The following is a 21,297-nucleotide window of genomic DNA, read 5'->3' on the forward strand; positions in this document are numbered from 1 at the left end:
AGCAATGACAAAAATGATATTTGACATTTTAACACAAACAATAGAAGATAGAAAATGATGTAATCAAGTTTTAAAGGCAGAAAATAAAAATTTAAAAATAAAAAAACTATCAACCCAAACTGTTATATTCAGTGACAATATCTTTCAGCAACAAGGCTGAATAAATATATTCTCAGATAAGGAAAGATGAGAATTAATTGTTAATAGAAATGCAATATAAGAAATGCCAAAGGACATCTCTCAGGCTGAAGGCAAGACACCATATCCTACTTACAATTTTTCTAAAAGACAATAGAATATTTAAAATCAGAGTAGCACAATTACAAGATAGACTTCATAATTTTTGTAGAGATAAGTTTATGAAAAAATAATAAAATGATTGGGTAGAGTAAGTAAACATACTGTACTTTAGTATATTTGTGATGAAAGTATACAGTTTAAGATTGAAAGTGGGGAATGTCAAGTGTACAGTAAAAAGTGTAGAGTGTAAATTAAGTGTGAATTAGCACTGAATAATGACATGTGGAATGTAAAGTGGAACTATACTGACCCTCAGTAAACTCAGAAAAGTTAAAGATGCATATTACCAACCTCAAAGCATACAGTAAAAAATATACCCTAGAGAAGCAAAATTAAGAACTGTACAAAGGACATAAAATAGAGTACTCAAATATACTCAGGACTTTGGGAGAACTGAAGAAAATGGTTGCAGCCTGCCTATGCCTCCACATGCACTCAATACAATATTAATGTTAGAAAGAACACCGTACCAGAAGGAGAACAAATGCTCATTCCACTACGGAGAAGAAAAGAATTTATTCACGGTCTTGCAAGAGCAAGTGCTTAGCCAAATGCAATATGTTGACTGGTGAGCCAAGTAACAGAATGCCACGGTGGTTATACCTACACCTAACCCTCAGCCCCCTTTCGTTTCTTCGCTGATTGGATACTCCAGAGTTTACAGCCTATCCAGATCACCTAACTAATTCAAACTTCCAGCCACAGATCCCCCCTTTGATTATGCTTTACATTTTTTTATTAATTAAAGAAAAAAAAAAGAAATTAACCCAACATTTAGAAATCATTCCATTCTACATATGCACTCAGTAATTCTTAACATCATCACATAGATGCATGATCATCATTTCTTAGTACATTTGCATCGATTTAGGAAAAGAACTAGCAAAACAACAGAAAAAGATATAGAATGTTAATATAGAGAAAAAAATAAAAATAATAATAATAGTAAAAAAAAAGAAAAGGTAAAAGAAAAAAAAGACAAACAAACAAACAGACAGACAAAAAAAAAAAAACCTATAGCTCAGATGCAGCTTCATTCAGTGTTTTAACATGATTACTTTACAATTAGGTATTATTGTGCTGTCCATTTTCGAGTTTTTGTATCTAGTCCTATTGCACAGTCTGTATCCCATCAGGTCCAATTACCCATTATCTTACCCTGTTTCTACCTCCTGCTGGTCTCTGTTACCAATGACATATTCCAAGTTCATTCTCGAGTGTCGGTTCACATCAGTGGGACCAGACAGTATTCACATTTTAATGACCCTGGACATTAAGCATTTGGAGCCAGTTCTAGGCTTGTGTCAGAGGCCCTTCCCTTTCCCTGCCTGCTTCACCTTGTGTGAAAGCTAAACTCAGCTTGATGCTTACATTAACAAAAAGAAGTACAGATATCTTACACAAAAACAACACCCTTAATGTAACTAACAGACAGTAGACAATGTTCAAAATAACATACTAATAATGTAAAACAAATAGCTCATATCCCAACCAACAATTTTTCACATATGTCCTGCAAGCTTATATGGCCAAGGAAAATCATGGTGAGCAAAGAGGCAGAGAGTTAGAACCTGGCCTAAAATTGCTCTAAAACTACCACTAGAAAGAGAAAGTCTTAATTAGGAAATTTACCCTTGTAAATAAGAGCACCAACTAATATGGAAGGGGCTTTATTTTTATGTGTAATTTCAAGTGCCAGTTTTTTACAGAAGATGCTGGAGGAGAAGAGGGCCAAAAGAAAGGAAAATTCCTCTTCATAATTGGGTGATAAAGAGGAAAAAAAATAAAGGTGGAAAATTCAAGGTTCTGCTAGACAAAAACTCAAAACGTTGACACATTGATGGACAAGCAATAACTCCCCCCACCAAAAAAAATAATAAAACACCAGGGAAAATGGACTTGATTGCCAAAACAAGAGGAAATCACTGAAAAAGGAAGCTTACCAATCACCTAAAATCCAGAAAATTAACAGAAGAAAGTTATGTGTTTCTATACAGTTATTACAAACAATTTGGCAAAGGAATTCTCACATTTCTGCTGTTCAAATTTCCTTCAACCTCACCCTGCTTTGTTTCGAATTGGCAAATATTTTTTGAACTTTAAAAAATCCAGTGTACTTTTGCTGAGTTCAATCTACAGAATCCTTATTTTCTAACTTCATTAAAACTAATGTAAATGCTACTGCATTTTCCCAAACAAATATTTTGTTTAATTTTCAGAATCAATGCATTTACTTCTAACCAATTCCCTTAACTACAGGAAATAGTCTAAATGGTTTCTATGAATTTGTTTGCCTTTTCCCAATAAATATTTGGAAAATTGTTATATTTTGTCTCTAGAAAGCCAAAACAGCCAATATAAGAAGTAATTGTATTAACCAGAGTTCTCTGGAGAAACAGAACCAACAGAAAATATCTGTAAATAAGAGATTGTTTTATCAAAGTAGCTCATGCAACAGTGGGGATGCACAGATTCCGCAGGGCAGGCAACTAACTGACAGCTCCGTAAAGGTTTTCAAGGAATTCCCCAGGAGAGACTGGCTGGTTGAAGAGGAGAGATTATCCCTTTTGACTTCTTCTTTAAAGCTTTCAAAGGAATAGATTAAATAATAGATTAAACAGCCACTAATTGCAGAAGACAGCCCTCTTGGCCTACTGCAGATATAATCAGGCCTGGATGCAATCAACATGATTGCAGTAACAGATCAGTACTTGTTTAACCAGACAACTGGGCACATCACCTGGCCAAGGTGACACATGACCCCGACCATAACAGTAATCTCCGCAGATGAAATGTAGAATTATGTATACGTAATTTACAGTTTATGGCTAAGTTACAGTAATAAATGTCATCTATATCAATTTGCATGATTTCAGAGACAGACATGTTTTTTTGTTTGTTTGTTTGTTTGCATGGGCAGGTATCGGGAATCGAACCTGGGCTTCTAGCATGGCAGGCGAGAACTCTGCCACTGAGCCATCGTGGCCCGCCCTAGACATGGTTTCCATTTGAAACAATTATTTCAGGAATGGAGAGGATGAACAAAAAATGTGTTTACATATAGTGTTTAAAAATAAAGACTTTTGAGGATAAAGAACAAAGATGGAAGACATTGTCTTTTAGACAAAGAGTCAAACACAACGTTATCTTCTTTATTTTGCAAAGTTGCCCTATGGAAATTTCAGCAAATAAGTCATGGAAACCAAATTCTTCACATAATCTCAAAAATTCACTTAGAAAAGCAGATTATATAACGGATGATAGATAGGTAGATGGAGATTATTTCCATCTTCATAAGAGGTAATACTGTGTTATATACACCCATTAGAATATTGGAAGTAATAGCTCAAGGAAATCACTGTAGGTCACTTCAAAAGTGGCACAAAATAAAGTGTTCTGTTTTTTTAATTCCCACCCATGAAAAAAAAATAGGATATTGATGCAGGAATTTAAGCTGCTCTCCTTCTATTCTCTGCCATTTATTTTTGCTTTTTTATTTATTAATTCCCTCATCATGATGTCTTTGGTTAACTTTATTCATTGTTTTGTTTTTTTAGCTTCAAAATGCCCATTTATTTCCATTCTTTAGTATTTATTGATGTAAGTGATTATATAATGACTTTTTCTTACGTTGCTGCCTCACATGTGCTCCATAAATTCTGATAGAAAGTCTTTTCTGTTTTCATTTACCTTAGAAATGTATTTTGCTTTGACTTTGATTTCCCGTTTCAGGGAAAAATTGTTAATAGGAACAAATCATTGTTTATGATGTTAAAATTTCCTAGTTTTGTGCATTTAAATTATAAAATACTTTTAGAAATATTTTTACTTTATTGAGCTTATTAGTGATTTGTTTGTGGCTTAATAAATGATGAGAGCACAAAGTTAGTATATTTTCATAACATTCCCCATATTGGTTATTAAGCCTTCTACATTATTACTTTTTGGTCAATTGATCTGTTTTGAACTCGGTAAAGTGAATTAGTCACCTATTATGGGTGGACTTCAATCTATATTTTCTTTAATTTCCTATAGCTTTGCTTCATAAGATGTTTACTGATATTTGGTGCGCATATATTCATATCTGCTATAGATTCATGGTGAATTGTGGCTTTTAGCATTAAAAACTGTTCTTTATCATGTTTACCCCTTTTTGGATTGACCAGTACTTTGATTTTAGGATTGCAGCACCAGCTTTCCTATTTCCCTTTATCTGGTTACCTTTTCTCATTTATTTATTTCTACTCTTTCTGAATCACTTTAATAAGTGTATTGCTTGTCTACAGCATGTAGTTATTTTTTGCTTTATAAGAAAAATTGATGATCATTTTTTAAAAAATGGGTAGGTGAAACTGCTTCATATTTATTGATATAACTGACAGATTTCTAATTTATCACAATATTTTATAATTATGTACATTATGTTATATTTGCAATATGCACTCGTAGCACTTTTACCTTTTAAATATTTTCCAGTATTTAGGAAAATTTCTATTTTTGTTTTAGAGGTTGTCTTTATACATTAGCTATTTTTTTTTTACATAAAATGTGTAAAATGTGACAAATATAAAGCATAATTCAAAGTATGATGTAAACATTTATTATAAGACAGAAGTTTAGTCATGCAGGTGTTCAGAGGTAAACACAAAATCCAAATAAATGTGCTGTGCTGGGAAACATCTCCTTAGAGCCCCACTGGGTTGCCTGGAGGTATAAAATATGCTGGCTCTTATCTTAACATGGAAAACTACACCTGCTGTGATTGCTCCTTAATGAACCAGCCCTTAAAAAATTCATCCCCTCCGCTCAAGGTTGACTAGGAACTGGATGGAGAAGAGCCCCTCCAATTTTCTCTAAATTTAACAGCCATTAATTGCGTGGAAAGACCCCCCTCCTTTGCTGATTACCTTTAAGTGCTCCATGAGATAAGGCGCTAATGAGATTTCCTTTCTTTCTTCTTTTTTAACAGTTCTATTAATGCTGCTGCATTCTCGAGATTTACTCTACTAACTCCAGCCTAGTCTATGTTTCTTTTCCCATGTATGCAGAAGATGATTCTGACTTGTGGAAGATGAGGGTGAATCCTCTAGTGCAGGTGCTTTACTTCTTTCATTAACGAACAAATTGCTTTTTCACAAGGCCTGGTTGTAAGAGATTAGCTGTACCTTTCTGGTTATTTAGAGGCTCCTCAAGCTCTCTTTGGGGATCTCATTACTTTCTACAGACCTTCAAAAAGAGATTAAAGAGCCTTAAAGGATGCTAAAATATGCATAAACCTGAATATGTTATTCTTCTTAGGAAGAGAATGGGGAGAGAAACTGGAGGGCTGTTGTTTGGAGGCATATAAAAACCTAAAATATTTTATCTATATGAGGCTTTAAAGCACTTATTTCCACTATTAAACCCTCATGGATAATTTGCTTCATTTATTGAACTTTAAAAGACTACTTAAAACATGAGGAGTAGATATATAGACATGATAATTTTTTATGTAATTCTCTTGATTATCTATTCATGAAAGACTACGCACCATGAATTCATTCATCATCATCATTGCTATAATGATTAATATTTCCTGAAAAATTACTTTACCCCAAGTGCTAAACTAAGTGATTTATTACCTTCATTCCACCTAATCTACTGAATAATCCCATAAGATCACAAACACTGTTATCCTCATTTTATGGTTGAGGAAGCTGATATCATATAATATTTTAATTTCCTAGCTGCTAAAACAAATATCATGCAATGGCCTGACTTAAACAATGGGGATTTATTGGCTCATGTTTTTGAGGCTAGGAGAAGTCCAAAATCAAAGCAACTGCAGGGTAGTTTACTTTTACCCTGAGGACTATGGCGTTCCAGGGCTGTGGCTATCAGAGATCCTTGTTGTTTTTCTGTCACATGGCATTGAACATTGTGGCATCTTCTTTTTCTTCTGGTTCCGTTGACTTCAGGGTTGTGGCTGCTTTCCATGGCTTCTCTCCCTCTGTGTCCTATTTCCTTTGCTTATAATGTCTCAACCTTATTTGATTAAGGCCCACCATCATTCAGTTTGCGCACATCTTATCTAATAACATCTTCAAAGTCCCTGTTTACAACAGGGTTCACACTCACAGGACCAGTGTTGGAACCAGAATGTGCCTTTAGTGGGGGATAGGATTCAATCCCCAACACATAATGAGCAATCAGTGAAGGTTTAAGTGGAAATCTGGTCTGTCTGAGTGCCTACCATCATGCAGTATTCTATCTTGTTTTGTTTTCGAACACAGGAATAGAAACTCTTAAGTTATCCTGTAGCTACATTGACTGAGATTAAAATCTGCCATGGAACTATCCAACAATCCATTTTAGAGTCAGTTAGTCACAGTCCATTTGGAGACAGATTTTATGGCCACTAATTATTAGGTTGGTTGAGCAAATATACAGTTTGATTAAGCAGGGAGTACATTCAATGCCTTGATTTTGTTTAATTTTAATAGTCCTTAGACTGTGGGCTGTGACATCAGAACTCTCTTCCTATCTGATGGTAGGACCTTCTCCTTATCTACAGAGGAATCTCATTCAGGGTCTTTGTTCTCAGGCTGGATTTAGGAGAATAAGAGAGACTATCATTTACTGTTTATATACTTTATACATATTCTTCTATTATGTAGCTAACCTCTTTATGTGGTAATAAAATTACTAAATCCTTTTGACTGATAAGGGACATGAGACACAGAAAGGTTAAGTAACTTGTCCACAATCATATGGTGAGAGAGGCAGAGCCAGGATTCTAACCCAGATAGCCAGATAGGGTCAGACAGTCAGAGTCCTTAAGACTCTATTACTCCAAGGTTGCCTCTTGGTTGCTGACAACCCCATCCTTTCAGTTCCTCAGGTTGAACTTAGAGCCTCCTCTAACTCCTCTTTTTCTCTCTCATTCAATCTGACAAACATCCATCTTCTACAATATCTACAGAAACTGATACATTCTTGAAACCTATACTGATCTGACTAACATCTTCAATTAGATATTACTATTAGTCTTTGTGGTGGCTTGAAACTGTTATGGACCCCAGAAAAGCTATGCTCTTAACCCTAATCCAATCTTGTGGGACAGACCTACTGTTTAGTGTGAAAGGGTTGATTCGATTATTCCTGTGGAGATGAGACACACTCAATTGTAGTCAGGTTGTTTGATTAGATTATTTCCATGAAATTATGGTGTCATTCAAGCTGGGTCTTAATTAGTTTAATGGAGTCCTTTAACAGGGGAATATTTTGAAGAAAGCTCAGATGAAGATGTATGGAAATGCTTGGAGAACTGAAATGGAGAACAGAGAAATGAAACCAAGACACAGACATTTGGAGATGCTAAACTAAGAGATGAAACCCAAATTTTGCCCCAGAGAAGCTAAGTAATGACCCATGGAAACCGAGAGGGCAGACCACTGGAACCAGGAGTTGAAAGCAGGGGAACCCAGGAGCAGAGGGCCAGAAGATGTCACTTTGTGCTTTCCCATGTGACAGAGAAGTATTTGGCCTTTCTAGAGAGTGAAGCTATACTCTTACTGATGACTTAATTCGGACATTTCCATGGCCTTAGAAATGTAAGCTTGTAACTTAATAAATCCCCTTTGTAAAAGCCAACCAAACAGTCTCCTATTTTTATTTCTCTAGCTGACACTTGCTATAGTTAATTCACAGAACATTACTCATATTGAATAAAAAATAAAAATTCAAAATACTTTTGAACTAACATCCATATACTGATTAAATGAAGGTGATCTGATCTTCTAATATCACAGATTATCAGAGATTAGAATTAAAGTGGCCTAATTCCTAATGAATTTCCTGGTTATTTTTTGGCTGGACATTTCTGGTTCCATTCAGAATCCTTTTCGGGTAGTCATGTTCTCAATTTTCTAGTAATTTTATTGAATCCTTGTTAATAAAAATTTAGCAATAGTAGTCAGTGGAATTGAATGTGTAGTTGTAATTTTAATATGTTTATTCTTTGCCTTTGAGATACACTCAGATTAGTGTTTTACATAAGAAGCCAGTTCTAACTAAACTGAAGTTATAGCAGACCTGAACCATTATGTGCCCTTTTTTGCCCTTTCCCCACCCTACCCCCACCAAAATCAATCAACAAACATGTTAATTGTTCAGAAATTCACAGCCCCATGCCACACATAAAAAATGAGCAACTGATGTTGAAGTCATTTTCATGATCAGATTATAGGCCAAAACTCTTAGATAGCTTCAGAGCAAGGTTCCTAGTAAATAAGATGGTATAGAACCACAGTATAAGGGAATATCCTAAAGCACATAATTTAGATTTGTAAAATACTTGCCACTGTAGCTCTGTGGGTAATAGAATCTCAAAACAGGCAATGTTAAAAAATTTTGTGAAAAAAAATGAGGCAAAGGAACATTGATTTTCTATTTTCTTCAAATATATGAACTTATATATATGAAACTATATATACATATGAAACTATATATACATATATATATATGTTTATATATATATATATATATATGCTATTATATACCCCAGAAAATGTCATGTTTTTTAATTCATTCCTGTTGGTTTAGACCTGTTATTGGTAGTACCTTTTGCTTAGGTTACTTTAATTTAGATGTGACCCACATCATTCAAGTGGGTCTTAAACCTTTTACTGAAGTTCTTTATAAAAGGATAAAACACATAGTTATGAAATTAAGACAGGGAAGCTCAGAGACAAGGACATACCCATGGAAGATGAGGGAGGAAGCCACTGAGGTCAGAAGCTGGAAGCAATAAAACCCAGAAGACAGTGACCGGCAGACCTCACCATGTGCCTTGGTGTCTGACAGAAGAGCCCAAGCTTGTCAGTAACTTCAGAGAAGGTATCACCCTTTGATGCCTTAACTGGGATATTTGTATGGCCTTAGAATTATAAACTTTTAAGGTAATAAATCCCCATTGTTAAAAGCCAGCCTATTTCAGGTATATTGCATTTTGTCAGCTTTTCCAAATCAAAACATATATATACATATATGTCTGCATGTATGTATACATATGCACACACACTTTCACTCATACTCCCATATATAGTGGATATATTGCTAAAATCCAATGTATCATTTATGAATAATGATATAGCATATGTTTGCCTATGTAATGTGTAATGGGTTGTTGAACTAGAAACCAGTACTGATACATTGATAATTTATAGAATGAGCATTTTTAGCCTCCCATTGTCATGAGAATTTTTTTTTTTGGCTGGGCAGGCACCGGGGAATTAAACCCGGGTCTTCGGCATGGCAGGCAAGAATTCTGCCACTGAGCCACCATCACACCACCTGAGAATTCATTTTAATCTTATTTCTATCAAGACAATTTCTGTTACATAAACGTTACAACCTCCAAATGTTAGATGTTTATTTCAGTAGATGTAGTTATTATGAGGAAAAGGAAAAAGTCATAAAAAAAGTCACAAAAGTTTTCCAGGACTTATTAATAACTACCACCCTAAATGAGAGGCTTTACAGGCTGTGGAGGTGGTGCAACTTAGGTCAGCCCATGTTTGGCCATAAACTTGCTGATCCTCTCAAATAAATCAGCCAAAGTAGCTGATTTGTACCCTATTTTTGTTGAGATACATGAATTGAGTAGTAAAAACCGTGACCAACATGTTGTAAAGTCATAAAAAAAAATGACCACAGTCTTTATCTACTTAAATTACTTTCTTTGAATGTAAATGATACTTTCATTTTGATTTTGAAAAATGTAGGGTATAGTATTTTGACATTAAGCTGGCATTAGTTACCTCTAAATAAGGATTTTTATACTTCATTATTATAACATTTTCTGATTCCTCTTTCAGCAAGTTATATTTCACTTTATTTTGTGACTTTTAATCCAAATAATATGCATAAATGTCTGGAAACACATACTGTTTAAAAAGCTCATAAGAATAAAGGCGTCTGACCTACCTACTTGTACTTCAAAATTGAAAATAGTACCTTTTTGCTCTGACTGAATTGATACTGCTTTGCAGTATGTATCAGTTGCAATGCACATGGTAAAATTTTGAAGGTGTATAAAACACAATATTAAAAATTAAGTCTTCTTTCATACAACACTTTTCTGGCCACTCACTTTCCCTTAAGGTTAACCACTGTTCCCATTTGCGCACGTGTGTGTGCTCATGCTTGCACTTGATAATCCTTTCATATACACTCTACATGTGTAGTCTTTTCTTAAGAATTGTAAAATACTGTATACTGTTTTGTGTCTTGCCTTTTCGTATAAAATATACATTATGACATATAAAACTGATAGCTGTTAACTGCCTCATTTGGATGATGGCACAATCAACTTCTAAACATTTGTAAATTGCCATATATTTAGGTAGTTTCTAGTGGAGATCGTTTGAGTCATCACAATGTATGCATAACTCGCCACGTTATAACGTCAAATTGTTTTTCTATGTGGATATTGTTAGAATCCCCCGGGACCCTCAAGCTCCGTCTTTCCTACTCTCATGATTGGGCTAGCCCTTCACATAGGTCTCCACGCAGCAGTTGTAGACTGTATTTCTGCCGTAACTCTTGGACTCAGCATCCAACCTTAGGCAACGGCATCTCTATCATAAACCCCCTCGCTCAGTGCCTGCCAAAACTTGTGCGGTTACAACCCTGCCAAACTATAACAACCTTCAAATTTTAACCTCACCAATGAAGGGCTTACAACTTGCCGCTTGACCCTCCACTTCTAACCCAACCCACGAAAACCTCCTAATTTCCCGTGCCCGCCAAAATCCCTCAGTCCCTCCACTATAAAGGATGTTCTCTTGTCCTCCCCAGACAGGCTGGAGTCTATATACTTCCTACCCACTTCGTGTGTGCTCCCTTATAAGTCTCCTGCCTGCACTTGTCAGTGTTGCGTCCGGATGTGTACCTGTTTCCTAACAGATGTATTCATTTACACTGTTCCAAATCTTTCCCCAAACTTGACATTGTCAGAACATTTCAGCTAATCTCTTAGGATTGTAATGGTATTTCATTACTATTTCATTTGGCATTTCCCAAGGATTGACCATCCTTTTGTGACATTTATGGACCATTTAGACTCCCTCCTTTTGGAAATACCTGCTTATGAACATTGTTTCTCTCTTTTTTTTATCATGTTGCCTGCCATGTTGTAAACGTGTAGAAGTTCTCAATGTATTATGCATAGTCACCATTTATTACTTACATGTTAAGCAAATTGTGTTCTCTTATTTGTGGATTTTTAAAAAGTTCTTTAAGGTTGATTTTGTTTGCCAGTAATTACTGTTGTTGTTTTTAAATTATAATGTAGTCAAATTTATCAGTTTTTTTCTCCTGTTTAAGAAAACTTTTCCTACCAAGACTTAATAAAGATATTCACATACATTTTCTTTAAATGTCTTAAAATTTTTCTTTTGACATTTCAATTTTTTGATCCATTTAGATTACTTTTGAAATGTAACATTCCAATTCCATTTTCTTTCCTTAAGGGAAATTAACTGCTATAACTACACTTATTAAATTTCCCATTCTTTTTCTTTTCTTTCATATGCGAATTGATCTATTTCTGAGCTCTCATTTCTGTTGCCTACGAACAGTTCTGTGCTAAAATAAATCTTTATGGGACAAGTCCTTAAACCTACTGCAAGATTTTCTTGTCTATGTTCTTTACTATGAATTTGAAAAATCAGTTTTTCAATTCACCAGCCTCTCTACTAATTTTGGGAGTTCAATGAACTATGCATGGGCTTTAAGGATTAATTTGATGAGAATTGATATACTTTAAATATACCTAGGAACATGGTATATTTCTTCATTATTTGAATGGATATAGTGAATTTGAATAAAATATTATTTTATCTTAACAAGTCTTAGCCATCCTTTGTTAGATATATTAAAAAGTCACATAAGTATATGACATATGCATGTGATACATAATATAAAATATATAATGTTAAATCTACATATAGAATATGTATAATTATCATACCAATGTATATTTTAACAAGCATATGCAGTTGCTACTATAAATTATTCACTCGTTGCTTCTTGAAATTAAAAAATAAACTTCTAAAATATATTTTTCTAACAATTCATTTCATTATATGGAATCTGTTTCTAATCTCTGGAGTTGTGAAATGTATTGTAGAAGTTATCCAAATATTATCTTAAGTTCCCTTCATCAATTTACATACAGTTTATGCATAGAAATTATGCATTGATGGATTTTTGTGTCGTATGAATGTCATTATTTTCTGAAGATTTAAAATTTAAGACATATAGACAGGAAACTTTATTTTATATGCTGTAATTTTAACTTCAAAAAATCTTACACAAGAAACCATAAATATGAAATTAAGAAAAAAATTGAGGTGCAACAGATTAGATCTTCTCCATATTGCACAAATTTCTTCTACATCTTTCTATTTTTCTAAGAAGCATACTGCAGTGAATTTTTTCATATCAAAGACGTTTTTTATACAGATAGAAAGTTTTGGACATTCTTGCATGCAGCAATTACCAATGAGAATTCATAATTCAACAAATTTTGAGGTCCGTAATAGATTCCAAAGAGAGTTTTATTTGCAATTAGATGTCAACAGGAAGTGGAACATACCACAGATTGTCCACAAAAAATAGTAACACTTTCTCTTTGCCAGAAATATGACCTTCTCTTTGAAAGAAAGATGAGCATTCTAACTGTATATTTAATTACAAGACTGCTGAAAAATACATTTGCAAGGATGAAAGACAATTACATATGTTCCTACTGAAACAGTATCACAGACTTTTTCTTTAGTTTGGTTTGTTAAGAATAATATAATTTGGGGAACAAGCATGATAAATTAAATTCTTCCAGACAGTGCGAAATTATTTTTCTTCTTAACGGTTTTTACTTTGGTTTTGTTTTGTTGTTGTTTTTACTCTTTCTGAACATACAGTTGTTAAGGAATATAATATTTTATTGTTCATTGATGAATTCTCCAAAAATTTTGGCCGTGTCTAAATAAATCAGTAGTGAATTGAGAGTCTTCTATTGAAACAATTTGCCACCCAGTCATACAGAGTTCAGAATCATTTTTCTTTGAATTTTCTCTGTAGTTGGTAGTTTTCCTCATATCCAACAACCACATCAGAATGACTAGGAACTGTATTGTAGGAATCTTATCTATCAGTTATGAAAAGGATTATGACTGATGAAATAAGGGATGCCAATGAAATAAGTTATGAAGATGCTAAGAAAACACTCTCTGAATTTTAGTCTACCATCTTTTTAAGAATGAAAACGCATGAATAATATGTTGTACATTGCTTCGACCTCCCTCAAAGTTTGCTTGATTTCATTTTCCTGTAGGATGAGGTAAATAATTTCTTGTAAAACATTCTCCTTGCTGAGAAAAAGTCAACTTTGTGGATAAGATGAAATCTTCTAATGGCTTAATAGTTAAATGACAACTAGCTATCTTTGGTTGATAGTATGTTTCTAACATAAAATTCATAGGGAGCACACAGATACTGATGAACTCTGCAAAAAAAAAAGAAGCAGATAGAGTAGGCACCCATTCATTTACTATTAATTCTGTTATTTTATAAATCTACATTTTACATCGAAGTTGAAATAAATTATGAAAAAATTTTTTACATTTTTCAGCAAACAAATTTAAAAGCATTCATCGTGTCATTAGCAACTATTCTTGAAAGCCTACAATAATCAGAGTAATTAAAAATTGATTATCTATGAAAAATTCTATCCACAAATACTTAAAATGTATTTGAAAAGCAAGTAACGTGCATAGAAATAAACACTGTAAGACTACATATAAAGAATTGATATCACCTTTTCGATAAAGATCTGGTAAACAAAAAAAAATAAGAAAACTGGACTCACTTTCACAATTTTAATTGGTCTTTAAAGGGAAATTAAAAGGAAAAGTACCATTTAATTTTTATAAAAATTAATTATATTATATACTTAAAATGTTATGTTCTGCAGGCTTTCAACTCAATATGCATGCATGAATGCATGCCTGCATATTTTCTTAAATGTAGTATAAGATCTGATAGGAGAAATAACTGACTGTTAATAATGGTTACCCCTGGGAATGAAACTGTGGAAAGGGACTATGGAACTGTACTTTAAATAATGCTATACTGTTCAATTTTATTCATGCTATCAAACATTTGCAGTCTAAAAATAAAATCTGTACAGCAGTTTAAATTATTATGAAATGTATATTCATGTATATGGAAACACATTAACTATATGTGTGCTATAACATATAAAATAAAAGCATATAGTAAATATTTATACCTAAGTAAATATGTGGTAAAGATGGATAAGTAGATAGAAAGATGGCAGATAGCTAGATAGCTATTTAAAAGGGGAAATAATACATAAGCTATATAGGATTGTAGATATGTCAATGTATTTTATTTCTACTTTTGCTTAGCTGATATGTGTAATAGCCCTATAATTATATCATTTGGGCTATGTAGTAATAATAATAAAACTTTACAAATATGGCTGTTCATTTTTCCAGCAATATTTGTGGAAAAGACCATCTTTTACCCATCGAATTGCCTTTGCACTTTTGTCAAATATCAGCTATCGGTTATCAGCTGACTGTATTTGTGTGGTCTGTTTCTGGGCTCTTTATTCTCACCTACTCTGACCATCTGCTTCCTTTTTTTTTTTTTTTTTTTGCAGAGTTCATCAGTATCTATGTGCTCCCTATGAATTTTATGTTAGAAACATACTATCAACCAAAGATAGCTAGTTGTCATTTAACTATTAATCCATTAGAAGATTTCATCTTATCCACAAAGTTGACTTTTTCTCAGCAAGGAGAATGTTTTACAAGAAATTATATACCTCATCCTATAGGAAAATGAAATCAAGCAAACTTCGAAGTCTCTATGCTTTTGACTCTATCACACTGTCTTGAGTACTAGATTGTATGAAACCAGTTTTTTTGTGTTTTTTAATTTTTTAACATTATTTGGCTGTTTGAATTCCTTTGTCTTTCCTCACCCTAAAAGATAACCTGCTATGATTTTTACTGAGATGATACTGAATTTACTTTTCAAGTGGAGAGAATAAAATTTGAACACAATACACTTGAACACAATGCACTTTGTCTTTCAAGGAATTTGTTCATTTCATCTACACTGCAGAATATTTTGGCCTAAAATGTGTCATTATTTCCCTTATTATCACTGTAATGTCATTAGGATCTATGACAATGTCCCCCCTTTAATTCCCGATATTGGTAATTTGTGTCTACTCTCTACCTTTTAAAAATTTCAGCTGAAGGTTTATCAATTTTGTTGATCATTTCAATGGATCAACTTTTTGTCTCATTGATTTCTTTATTACTTTTCTGTCTTATATTTCATTTCTCTTATCTTATTTTTACTTCCTCCTGTTTGCTTTAGGTATAATTGAAAACTTTGAACATTTATTGCTTCTAATATTAAGCATTTAAGTCCACAAAATTGTCATAAAGCCCTCTTAAGCCAAATAGTATAAATTATGTGAGTTGTTTTCATATTCATTTTTGTTTATTTTGAAATATTTCCTAATTTTTTCAAGCTACCTCTTCTTTACTGTACGGGTTAATTGTAATGGTAGTGTTTAATTTCTAATTTTTTGCCAGTTGATCAGATATCTTCCTGGTACTGGTATCTAAACTAACTATTTTGGGAAGATTGTTGTGTCTATAAGTTTAAACCTTTTAAAGAGGTTGAAACTTGTTTCAATGCCCAGTATATGTTCACTGTCAATGAAAGTTCCATGTGCACTTGAAAAAATTGCATGTTATAATATTTTGGGTGGAGTGCCCTCTAAATATCCATTATGTCTAATTGTTTGTGTTATTCATCTCCTGTATAAACCTACTATTATTGTTTATTGCTTATTCTATCAATTATTGAAAGAGTGTTAAAATTTCAAAATATGTTTTTGGATTTTTCCTTTTTGTGTGTCAGGGTCTTTTAAAATTTATTTTGAAGATTTTTTATTGTTACCTGTGCGTTTACAATTTTTAAGTCTTCCTAATGAATTGATCCTTATTAAAATGTCTCATTTATGTTAGTAATAGTCCATTTTTATGGCTATTTTCATTGATAAAGTCATATTTTCTTATGCCTATTTCTCATATTTTCACTTTTAGCTTACCTACATTTTAACTTAAATTGAACTTCTTTTTTTTTTTTTTTTTTTTTTTATACATGGGCAGGCACTGGGAATCGAACCCAGGTACTCTGGCATGGCAGGCGAGCATTCTTGCCTGCTGAGCCACCATGGCCCGCCCATAAATTGATTTTCTTGTTGGAGGCAGTTAGTTGGTCTTGGTTTATATATTGGCTTGGATAATTTCTGCATCTTAGAATGTTTTATTAATTTATACAAAGCAGTATTCTGGGCTTTATATTTATCATTTTTCTATTTATTTTCTATTTTTCATCATTCTTTGTTCCTTTCCTCCTCTCTTATTGCTTTCTTTTGTATTAACTGATTACATTCATGATTCCATTTTAACTCTAATGTTGGTTTATTACCTATGCATTTTAACTTACCACAGCCTACTTTCAATTAATATTATGGCACTTTATGTATTACGGAAGACATTTAGACTACTTCCATTTCTCCACTCTTGTACTTTGTACTGTTTTTGTGATCTTTGTTTTTCTATATGTCCTATATACCCTAGAACATATTTTTATATATTTTGCTTTAAAATTTCATTTTTCAAAGACATTTTAAATAAGAAAGATATTTTTATATTTATCAATACAGTATATTTTTCTTTTCTATCATTTTCCATTCCTTTCTGTCGATACAAGTTTACATTTGATATTATTATCCTTATACCTGAGGAAATTCTATTAATAATGTCTCATGGTCACAATAATGTCATTCTGGTCGTTTATTCAGGAGATCTCTCACTAGTGCCTATAATTTATTTATAGTTCATCTTCAGTTTTGAGAAAGATTACTACTGTAATTCTGTAACAGATACAGAATTCTGGCTTGACACATCTGTTATACTTTCACATATCTGATAAGTCTGCAGTTATGCTTACATTTGTTCATCTCGACATAATGTTCTTGTTTGCTCTCATTGCTTTTAGGTTTTTCAATTTTAATCAAAACTGGACATTTTTTTTTTGGCCATTTTACCTTCAAAATGTTTTCTGCTCTCCTCTTTAACTCTGTCTGGGATGCCATTTCCACATATGTTAGATTACATGATATTATACTGATGGTTATCCATTTGTTCAGTCTTTTTGTCTCTCATTTTCAATAGTCTATTATCACTTCTTCAAGTTCACTATTTTTTTTCCTGCAGTCACTAACTAGGTGTTTATCTCACCTTAAGACTGTTCATTTTATGTTTCGTCTTCAGCAGTTCCATTTGGATTACTTTTATATATTTCATTTCTATTCTTTAAATATTTGTATATTCTTCTAATAGCTGTTTCATCCTGGTTTGCCAATTCTCTCATTTTGGCTATTTCTGTTTCTGGTTAGATGGGTTGAATTTTCTTCTCATAAAAGTTGCATCTCCCTACTTTTGGCATTTCTAATTGCCTTTTTTGGATGCCACACAGAATGAATGTGCTGTTAGAGTACATGAATTTTGTGGTCCTTCTTTAAGAAATATTGTGGAATTTTGTTAAAGTACTCACAGATTGATTTGATACCTGTTTCACTCTCTGCTAAGGTACATGTTGAGTGACCTTTTCCTTGTTATCAGCTTCTTCCTCATTTGACCCTTCCTGGTCTCCATTCTATCTCAAGGGTACCATCAAGAGCTCTCTACACTTACTAACCAAAGCTTGAGTATCTCCCCAAATTGTCTGAGTTCTGGGATTTACCTTTCCATTTAAGTTTTGCTTTGTTTCATATCATTTCACTCTATCATACATTGTCTAGTGCTCATCAAATACTCAAGGGAATGCCCAGGAAGACACCTGGAGTTCTCTCTCTGTACAGTTCCTTCCTCACTGGCGCTCTGACCTACAAAGTATAGCTACCTCTGCCTCCAAGAAGTCCAGCTACTTCCTCCTCAGAAATTGGCTGCTGTGCTCTGTGGCATTGCTTTGCCCCAACTGCCTGGAAATTGCCTCAGGTAAAATGCTTTATTCATTGTTAGACTTTGCTCATTTATTTTCTTTATTTCAGAGATCATTCCTTTATTCTGCCTGTAGTCTGACAACAGTTTTCTCATATTTTATCCTATGTTCTACTAGTGTTACGTGGGAGAATTATGGCTGGTCCTTGTAGCTCTACCTTATGTGAGTCTTTTGGATTATATTTTATCTGTAATTATGTGTTTAAATTGCAGTAGTTACAGTGGTTTATGTTTCTACTCCAGTGTCTGAATAAAAAGTCAATGTTTTCATGACTGTTAAGGAATTGTAGTGCTTAAATAGTTGATTTATTTAAATGCAGATTTAATGTCATCTATTCTGACTAGGATAGAAAAGCCAGGTGTGAAGTGTATTGATATTTTCCAGTTGACTAAAACAAAGCACCCTTAGTGAATGAAATAATTTAGCTCTACTTAACTCTCCAGTACTTTCTTCTGGTATCACTTTTTGAAAAATTAGATATATATCTTCATGATCTTGATCCCCATTTTTTTTCTAAATTCTTAGCAAGTAAACATTATTGCATTTGTAATAAACATTTAATTATTTTTTTATTTTATGTTTTATCTAACATTAGTAGACATAAGTCTACATACAATATTTCAGAATTTACTTGGATATTAGCAGTGCACTTATATGTGGAGAAACTTATCTTCTTCAGTAATATTTCATAGATGTGTTTGCTCATAAAAATGAGATTCTCTGGTGTTAGCTTTCAAGGTTCAACTCTGCATTGAAGATTAATAGAAGTTAAGCAGAAAAATCGAAGGAAATGGGGTCACATGGTTGAGCGATGTGTTCCCACAGAGAAATGGCTATGAGATATTTGTTGTAGTGGGGATGGCCCGAGAACTTTTAAAAATAGAAGTGTCTGATAATCTAGTTGAAGTTGTACTCTAAGTGGTACCAGAATACAATTTCCCTTCATCCGTCCAAGTCTGTAAGACTCACATTTATCCTGTGTGTGCAGCATATTTTGATTATCAAGGGAAAGACTCTGTGCTCCTTCTCAGTGTTAGCACTGATAATAGAATAGTCTTGTCATCAAGATGAAGCTTGACCTAGAAAGTTGCTCATAAAAACTCCCATCTAACTTCTGTTTCTGCTTGAGCTGTGTTTGTTTTCAGAAAATATAACTGCATAAAAACCTACAAAGAAATTATGCTGCTAAGACTCCAGCTCTTGAAGCCATCACCCCCTTGCCCTGCAGTGAACCATAAAGTCTACAGCCAGTGAAAATGCAGGAACCCATCTTGATGCTAATCTCATGATCTTGCTTTGTTGCAGCCTGGGAAGTCCCATTCTGGGAGCATGTGTACTAAGTACCCAACCCCGGCCTTACTTTAACTTTGCTCATTAAAACAGTAAATTCTCCACCTCTGGGTGGGATTTAGATGCCATTTTCTGAACATGCAATGGATGTAGAAGCATGTTCTAGCATGACCAAAAACTGTGCATACTCAAAACCAATTCTTCCAAAAGCCCCTTGCATTCTTTGGGTGTCCCCTTGACCACTTGCCCCAACCGCCTGCACGCTCATCCCTTGAAATTCTATGAAAGAATCCCACTCATTTCCCTTAGAGAGAAGGTGCCTTTTGGATAAGAGTCTACCCTTCTTCAAAAAGAGAGAATAAAGGGCTGCTTTGCTTTACCAAACAGAATTCTGTTCTATTGGTGCGAGGGACAATGGAAAGGAGACCCAATTTAGAGGCTCTGGTGAATAAATGTCAGGAACAGTCTGAAAGCAGGATATAGGTGCAAGTTGATTCAAAAGATTGGAGTAAGAAATACCCAGAAGAGTGTAAGTCTCTGAGATTTCAGAGAAATCGTAGATAAGGCATTTCAATTATCTAATATATTTAAATCCTCAAATGACATCTGAATTAGCTCAGCTTTGCTTAATAATATTTCTTTTTGATAGCTAATAGAAAGATTCCAGTTTATATTGATTTTTTGCTATTTTTGTTTGTGGATTTTATGACCTCATTTCTAAATTCTGGCTGTTCACATCCCAATATTCTGATGACATGTATTTCATTTTATTTATGTTTTATTACAGAAAAAGAAAATTAAAATTCCACAGTATTTATGAAATATATAGCTCAGCCCAAATTAATATTTATTTTCCTTATAAGAGGATAATAAAACTTTAAAGTTTGATATGATTTTTCATTTTCATTATTTACTCATTCTGTATAGAACAGTTGTCCTTTCTGCTTTAGCATGCTTTTCTGTAAAATGAATTGAACCAACATTATTTTCAGAAATGGTCAATTTAGGGAACTAATTTTTTTAAACAGTCGTATGGAGCACTAGCCTCTTAAATTATTGTTATAATATATTTGGAGTATGTTGATTAGTATATCTTATACTAGCTTTACAATGTTGTATGAATTCTAATAAAAAATAAAAATGTGTTTAATTTTTAATGCAATGATTGCAAATTTTACTTGAATATGAAAATGATTTTTTTTTTTTTTTTTTTAAAGGAAAGACAGAGAGAAGGAAGGAAGGATAGAAGGAAGGAAGGAAGGAAGAAAGGGAAACATCTCCAAACATTCTCTGGTCTTATTGTATTCTGTTTCTCCGTTTTTGTTACATGGGCTGGGGCCGGGAATCGAACCGAGGTCCTCCGGCATAGCAGGCAAGCACCCTGCCCGCTGAGCCACCGCGGCCCGCCCTGAAAATGATTTTTAAGTAATACATAAAAGCATACCGCTGGATAATGTTCTATTTGGATAAAATTCGGGGATTATTCCTCATAGGTATTGTGGAACAGTTTATTTGTTCACACCTGTCTGTATCCTATCAGTATAG

This window comes from Tamandua tetradactyla, chromosome 7 (assembly GCF_023851605.1).
Source record: "Tamandua tetradactyla isolate mTamTet1 chromosome 7, mTamTet1.pri, whole genome shotgun sequence".
Lineage (NCBI taxonomy): Eukaryota > Metazoa > Chordata > Mammalia > Pilosa > Myrmecophagidae > Tamandua > Tamandua tetradactyla.